We start from the raw sequence: 9069 nt of genomic DNA on the forward strand, positions 1-9069 counted from the left end.
AACGAGGCTCCACTCGTTACCTGTATTAATGGCACCTGTTTTAACTCATTATCGGTATAAAAGACACCTGTCCACAACCTCAGTCAGTCACACTCCAAACTCCACCATGGCCAAGACCAAAGAGCTGTCGAAGGACACCAGAGAAAAAATTGTAGACCTGCACCAGGGTGCAGACTGAATCGGCAACAGGTAAAACGCTTGGTGTAAAGAAATCAACTGTGGGAGCAACTATTAGAAAATGGAAGACATACAATACCACTGATAATCTCCCTATATCTGGGGCTCCATGCAAGATCTCATCCCGTGGCATCAAAATGATAACAAAAACAGTGAGCAAAAATCTCAGAACCACACGTGGGTACCTAGTGAATGACCTACAGAGAGCTGGGACCAGAGTAACAAAGGCTACCAACAGTAACACAATGCGCCGCAAGGGATTCAAATCCTGCACTGCCAGACGTGTCCCCCTGCTGAAGAAAGTACACGTCCAGGCCCGTCCGCGGTTTGCTAGAGAGTAACACTTTATTTGACAGCGGCATTATACAACTGTCACAAGACTAAATGAACCACCATGAAGCTTTGAACCAATTGGCTGCAAAGCTTCATTGGTTCAAGAAGCTTCATTTAGCCATCACTGCTCCCTTGGGAGAGACAGTCAACCTCTGCTGTCACCTGCTGTCAACACTGTGGTTGTCCAACATGCCTCCTAGCATGCATTGCAGCACTTAAGATGTAAATTACAATCAAAATTCATGTTCTGTGCTTATAATTATTTCAGTTACTGTTCCAGTTTTTTTCATTAATTGCTAGTTATGGTATTTGGTAGCACTTTATTTGACAATGGTGACATAAGACTGTCATGACACAATCATAATTATGACTGTCATGAGCATTAATGAATGCTTATAACAGATGTCATTTTGTGTTACCTGGCAAATTATCTCACTTTTGAATGGATGTAAAAGATCCTAACTGGAAATAAACTGAGTTAGTGTTTGCCAGATGACACTTAATGACATCTGTCATAGGCATTCAGTATTGGACATGATAGTGTCATGTCACAATTATGATGGTCTTATGACGCCGCTTTCAAATAAAGTGTTACCTACTAACCCAAATAAATCTACAAATAAGCCACACTGGACTATAAACTGCAGGATTCAAAATGAAGGGAAAAAATAGTGGTTTATAGTCCGAAAATTACGGTATATATAATCTTAAAAAAAAAAAAAAAAAAAAATCACAAATGTTAATTAAAGAATTGATATTCTTCAAAACATTATTTGAAAGCATTTTCCCCCTTGATTTTGGTGAAAAGTGACCAACCATTAGATGTATTGGCTTAATAAGAACAAATGGTAATATTTACCAAAAGTAAAATGAATAATCTGACCCATTAATCTGTTAACTAGTCTTCTAGTCATCCAAAACAAAATGGAGAAAATTATTTGACGAGATTTAAGAAAAATTATCAGATTAAGAGGTTATAAATTTGCAGTGTGAAAGTTAGTACAAGTCAATCAGATGTATTTTTGCATTGATCATTTAGCCTATCAATTAAATAGGTTCATATAAGGGCTGTCAAACGATTAAAATTTTTAATCGAGTTAATCACAGCTTTAAAATTACTTAATCGTAATTAATCGCAATTCAAACCATATATATATATATATATATATATATATATATATATATATATATATATATATATATATATATATATATATATATATATATATATATATTAAGGGCTTAAAAATTAATTAATCGTAATTAAGCGCAATTAATCGCAATTCAAACCATCTATAAAATATGCCATATTTTTCTGTAAATTATTGTTGGAATGGATAGATAAGACACAAGACGGATATATACATTCAACATACTGTACATAAGTACTGTATTTGTTTATTATAACAATAAATCAACAAGATGGCAAAACATTATTAACATTCTGTTAAAGCGATCCACGGATAGAAAGACTTGTAGTTCTTAAAAGATAAATGTTAGTACAAGTTATAGAAATTTTATATTAAAACCCCTCTTAATGTTTTCGTTTTAATAAAATGTGCAAAATTTTCTAACAAAAAATAAACTAGTAGCTCCCCATTGTTGATGTCAATACACAATGCTCATGGGTGCTAAAACCCATAAAATCAGTCGCTCCCAAGCGCCAGCAGAGGGCGACAAAAAAAACAAGTAACAAGTGGATATGACACTGGGCTGTCATTTTAATCTGTTTGAGCGGGGCATGTGCGTTAAATGCGTCAAATATTTTAATGTGATTAATTTAAAAAATTAATTACCGCCTGTTAAAGTCATAATTTTGACAGCCCTAGTTAATATTTGTGACAAATGTAGCCCTGACCTCCGTTCACCCAATCTGTTTGGTCTTATTTATGTCCCGTCGCCAGCAAAAAGTGTACATGCAGGTCATGCTGTTATATCGTCCCTACCTGTCAGGCCCTGGGCTGGGCAAGTGTGTGGGTGTGTCTGTCATCCAATTACAGGCCCAGCACCTGACGGGTGGAGCGATGGCAGCTGTCAGCAATCACCATCACCAGCCTACTTAAGCCAGCCAGAGCTCAACCACGTCGCTGAATCGTCTCTTTCTGTACATTGTTAGTGCCTTCTTGCATTGTGAATACTTCTGTGTGGACTCATCTGTTCATCAACCTATTTGCTTTGTTCCAGGATCTCGTCTATGCCTCGTGTTTTTGGTACCTTTGCCCAGACGCTCATCGCCACAGACTCCACAGCTCTGTTAACAATAAACTGCTTGAACTCAGAGCCTCACTATCTCACGTGCCTGTTTTGGGGTTCTCAGCCCATGACCGTAACACTACCAATAATGAGACCAAACCTATGCCCTTGTAATGGACCTATTTGAAGGAGTAAGGGAAAATTCGTATTGCCGTGGAAAGAGTTTTACTAGTTTCGGTGAGAAGGTGAATAGTTTTTTTGTTGTTGTTTGTGAACTACATTTCCACAGAAATGCACATCGAGGTACCATTTAGCTTAGCAAGGAGAGGTATAAGAGCCATTTTTTCGAGTGTCCCCGAGTTAGCGAAACTTGGGAAAAAAAGCGCGTTTATCAAGGTTTCATCGCCGTGATTGCATACATCCGTCTTCCGTAACAGCCTGATAGCACAGATTTAAGTATGCCTGCACCTCTGCTATTGAATGCATTGTGGACTATAGTGTGGCGGCGCTAAGCTCTATTTTGGGCCCCGACTCTCAGCACAATTTCATTCAAACAAGACGGACGTCTACTGCTCACTTTCGCCGAAAAGTCCGATCCAAAATACTGTGATGCCCCGGATGGAGGGAAGAAGGAGACGAGTGGGTATTGGCTTACCCACTTTATTTTGGCAACAATAATAAAGAAAAACAATAACAAAATAACAGCAGGCAGCCGCGACACGAGACCAGTATCTCTCGCAGTCTCTCCCGTTCTCCATCTCGCTTCCTTCTACGTCACAGCTCCCCAGTCTGATTGTCTCTTAAGGGAGTCGCAATTAGTTACGGACATTAAAATACACAATGAATAGATTGCCGCTGAACCTTTCACACTAGGCTGCCGCTAGTTTGAAATGGCTTTAAAAAAAAAACACCAAAAAAACCCCATCTCTTTTGTAAGGTGTGGTGGCTTTTACTTTGGTGTGGTGCTGCGCCACAATCTTTTATATGTAGTGGAAACCCTGCAATAACTGTAGTATGAACAGCAACATTTGTAATCCAGCAGCTCGGTAGGTAATCGGCTGCAGAGCGGAGTGATATGTTTTTTCCACCGATGTGTTTACACTTTGTATTGTTCCTTTTTCTTCATAGGGAATTCGTGGAAACTCTCATTTGCCCATTTCTTCAGTCTGTTTTGACAGCCTCTAAATGTACGTTTCACTATGTTGCCGTTCTTCAGTCAAGACACTTTTGACTGGTGCTTTATTCAAGGATGATTGGAAGTTGGACTTTTTCACCCTCTGACCAGGAAAAATATCATTGGAACCCCACTCCAACTGGGAGGCTCTAGTTGCGAAGTCAGAAAAAAAGTACCCCGACTTCACAAGTTTCTTCAATTGGACGTCACTCCACAAAATGCACTTCCCGTCGAAAACAGACAGTCAATAGTAAAACTAAAGAAGGCGGTTTACAGTGTGGTCTATTTACCCTAGCCATAGTTTTTCCTCCACTATATGATTGCTTACAAGCAGACAGGTTTGCTGGAGGTCAACATGTCTTTTAATGGCCAAAAAAAAAAAAAAAAAAAATGCTTGGAAAGGTTTGAGATCGCAGCTGGTACCATCTGAATTGGATAAATCCGGGATTTTGAACAACGACCCTCGTTTTTAATTTTTTTGACTATGATACATATGCTAATATCGTTATTTATTGGCATGCTAGGAAGGCACTATTGACTCGCACTAGCTTAGCCACTCCAGAACCCTGAAATTAATAAATAACAAACTGCACGGAATTTGAGCAAATCGAGTAATTAAACCCCCGCTAACTATAGACTAAAGATTAAGCCTAATGTCCTAAATTCTGAACTTCCGAGTAATTTCCACCAATCATGATTTAATAATTAGGTAAGGAAATGACACAAATACCCTATTGGCCCGAATATAAGACGGTGTTTTTTGCATTGAAATAAGACCAAAAAATGGGGGTTCGTCTTGTATTCGCGGTTTAGACATTATACCCATTCACGACGCTAGATGGCGCCAGATATCATTGAAGCGATGTTCTGTAATTACAGATCTCAGCTAGTCTCCCCATTTACTACGCTAGATGGCGCCAGATATCATTGAAGCGATGTTCTGTCATGACAGATCTCAGCTACTCTCAAGTTTAACCAGTTTGCATTATTTTATTGCAATGCTTTTCATTATTCAGATTTGTTTCCAGACTACAGTTACGGTTAGACTTCACTTTGATGGTTAATGCAGTTATTGCAATTTTGTTGTTTTATCACAATAGATTGGTTTATTCACATTTCAAAAACCAGAAGCCATTCATTTATGAATGTGATTGCACTTTAGTTTACATATTTAAATGTTCAGATATTAAGATTTGAATGAGGCAAAATAACATGCTTTTTCTCTCAAATATATTGTTATAATCATTTGTTTCGGATGTACTGTAAATATTTTCTGTATAAAAATTAATCTGGTGTTCAAAAAGTCTTTTTTCAAACTTGAGTCTTGAAAAAGAGGGGGTCGTCTTATAATCAGGGCCGTCTTATATTCGGGCCAATACGGTAATAATACTTCACGATTATCATAGTCCACAGGGTCAAACCTGTATGTAAGGGAATATTAGAAAAACAGGAGGTTTGTCAAGTTTGACATTCAAAAGTTTGACACTTATCTCACTGTCTCACTGAAAACAAACGTCACTGTCTGACAAGTATTCTATGCAGAAGCTGCTGTCATTGCACATCAAATTATCTCATTGTGTTATGTTAAAAATGCACATATTTGCCATACTTTGGCCTGATTAAAGCCTTCTGTTACTCTTACAGGTATATGTCTCTTGTGGCTATATGCCCAAAAACATCTTTGTGATAAAATAGGGTTTTGAAATAATAATTTTTTTTAAAAATTCGACTTGAACCAGCTTTTTAGCAAGTTTACACCAAACCATGATAGGGCTTGAGTATCAAGTAACAACAATACGATCAATGATAGTCAGAAACCTTTGAACCTTGTAGCCAGGGTAGTGAAAATCAGCCATGATGACCCAAATTTTGTGTACGATCTGCTCCACTAGCCATCACTGAACATAAATACTCTCAATGGGGAACTATACATTAAGCTCCATAAAAGAAATAAAGACAATGTGGCCAATAAGAACCCAGGGAAAGCATAAACTCCTTAAATTCCTGGTCTTTAATTATATGGTGTGTGTAAAAGCCTTCACCATAGCCAATGCCTTGATCTACTACAGGACAACATTTATGTTCTGCTGGATCATATTTCAAGGCAGCACTTAGAGGGAATCTAGCACCAGGCATGTCGAAAAAGCCAAAAATGCAGTTGCTTGATAAATTGTGTTTAATATAGTATCACATATAGTAATAATGTATCACATTTGATACACATAGAATTTCATTATTTTGAGACCCTAATTTAGAATTTAGAATTTTTTTTTTTTTTTAATGATGGATGCAAGTTAACACATGCATCTGCAGGTTCCATGAGAGAAAAAAAGGATTTAGCTAGGGTTATAGATATTAGAGCGCTTATTACACATATTCATTCTGATTTTTCTTTCTTTTTTTTTTTTTTTTTTTTTACAAATTTGAAAAAAGTACCATTAGGACCTTAATTTTTTAAATTTTGGGATTCTCTGACAGTTGCTTCATGTTGCAGGCTTTAAAGGGTTAAGTGAAATCTCAAGACTTTTGGTACTCATTAATACTTTTCATTAGAGCAAAAATGGTTGAAAGTCAATCTGAAAAATACATACAAATTACCTTTGTCTTTTGCTGCCATCTAGTGGAATTATGACGCAACGCATGCAAAAATTGTACAACGTGAGTGAATTGAATGCCATTAATGATATACAGTGATCCATCGTTTTTCGCGGATAATGGGGACCATAACCTGCTGCAATAAGTAAAAAATCGTGACCCCTTTTTTTGTTGTTGTTTGTGTGTGTGTTCAATGTGTTTATTCAGATTTAGCATTGGAAAGAGATACATTTAAAACATGTTTTTTCACTTCCCCCCCAAAAGAATATATATATATTAGAGCTGTCAAAATGATCACGTTAACGGGTGGTAATTAATTTTTTAAATTAATCACGTTAAAATATTTCACGCAATTAACGCACAAATGCCTCGCTCAAACAGATTAAAATGACAGCAAAGTGAGATGTGTACTTGTTGTGTTTTTCAGAGTTTTATCGCCCTCTGCTGGCGCTTGGGTGCGACTGATTTTATAGGCTTCAGCACCCATGAGCATTGTGTAAGTAATTATACAATGGCGGGCTACTAGTTTATTTTTTGATTGAAAATTTTACAAATTTTTATTAAAACGAAAACATTAAGAGGGGTTTTAATATAAAATTTCTACAACTTGTACTAACATTTATTTTTTAAGAACTACAAGTCTTTCTATCCATGGATCGCTTTAACAGAATGTTAATAATGGTAATGCCATCTTGTTGATTTATTGTTATAATAAACAAATACAGTACTTATGTAGCGTATGTTGAATGTATATATCCATCTTGTGTCTTATCTTTCCATTCCAACAATAATTTACAGAAAAATATGACATATTTTATAGATGGTTTGAATTGCGATTAATTGCGATTAATTACGATTAATTAATTTTTAAGCTATAATTAACTCGATTAAAAATTTTAATCGTTTGACACCCCTAATATATATATATAAAATGATGTACCGTAATTTCCGGATTACAAGCCGCTACTTTTTTCCCTCATTTTGAATCCTGCGGCGTATGCAATGATGCGGCCAATTTATCAATTTTTCAAACGACTGCTAGGAGTGCTCGAGCATAAAATGTAAGCGTAAGACACGTGGAATATATATGTCGAGGAAGACGCTAGTTTGCACTCTTACCCGTGTTTTAACTTTGTGCTTTGTGCACGAATAAAAGTAGCAGACCCTCATCTTTGTGTATTAGTAAAATTAGCATACCCGCATCATGGAAAATGCTAGATGAAATGGATATGATGTGCCGAGTTGGATTGAAGGCTTGGATGGCCAGCGGCATCAGATCGTTTATAAAAGTGGCCGTATGCGAAGAGCAACTTTTGATGGACATCTACTCCTCTCGATGCCTCAGCAGAGCTCTAAACATCCTGGTTCCCAGCTGTTTGAACTGCTCCCCTCTTGGAGACGCTATAGGTGTTTAAAAGCAAGAACAAACAGACTGAGGAACAGTTTCTTTGCTAAAGCCATCTCCACCTTGAACAGCCATATAGTATAACACCACATAACCCAATGTCCAATATTTATTTACATGCAATATACTATGTGCAATATTTACTAAGTGCAATATTCAATGCCTGACTGTCAACTTCTGCTACTTAACTTCTAGTCACACATTCTATGTGCAATACTTATTTACATGCAATATTAATATGCAATATTCAATGCCTTCACTGTCAACTGCTGCTACTTCACTTCAATTATTTGCACTGCCTGAACATAGGATTAGATCATACATCTTTTATATTTATTTTGATTTTATGCTTTTATTCTTGCAAGCCACTTTCCAGATTTTTACGTGTGTAATATTCAATGCCTTCACTGTCAACTGCTGCTACTTCACTTCAATTATTTGCACTGCCTGAACATAGGACTACCTCATACATATTTTATATTTATTTAGGATTTTATACTTTTATTACTGCAAGCCATTTTCGAGATTTTTACTTGTCCTGCACAGTAAAGGGAGATGCGGCACAATTTCATTGTACAACTGTCTAATGACAATAAAGGGCTATTCTATTCTATTCTATTCTATTCTATTCTATTCTATTCTATTCTATTCTATTCTATTCTATTATCTTCTATTATCTTCTATCAATGTTATGCTAACTCGGATGCAGGTCGAATTTTCAGTAGCAAAATTAATGGTATGTTCCCCACCTCCACAACATTGACGTCTTTTTATATTACTTGCAGCGGCTGATGGTAAAAAAACAAAACAAAAACAGTCTAATATTCCTCCTATTCGAAGGGGGCTTAGGAGACGGCATGTTGTCGACATGTTGTATAACTCATTAGCCAAACATGCGTTTGAGGGGGAAAAATGGACTGGCACATTTCAGTCAAAAGGCGTAAATGTAAGTCTGAACATAATGAAAATAGTTCACTAAATAACAGTAGGGTCATTTCTATCCTTTTAATATATTGAAAGACAATCTAAATTACCCATACTGTATAACCAAAGTCATTATAAAATGCAAATAAGGTTGCTTAAAAGTTGGTGGGGACAATTTGAGCATCCTAAAAAGTTGGTCGCGTTACGTACTACCGTCCCTATGCAAACCTATGCCCGTGTGTAAGTGCAATGTATTTTCAGCATGCCA

Source organism: Corythoichthys intestinalis, chromosome 9 (genome assembly GCF_030265065.1).
Source record: "Corythoichthys intestinalis isolate RoL2023-P3 chromosome 9, ASM3026506v1, whole genome shotgun sequence".
NCBI lineage: Eukaryota > Metazoa > Chordata > Actinopteri > Syngnathiformes > Syngnathidae > Corythoichthys > Corythoichthys intestinalis.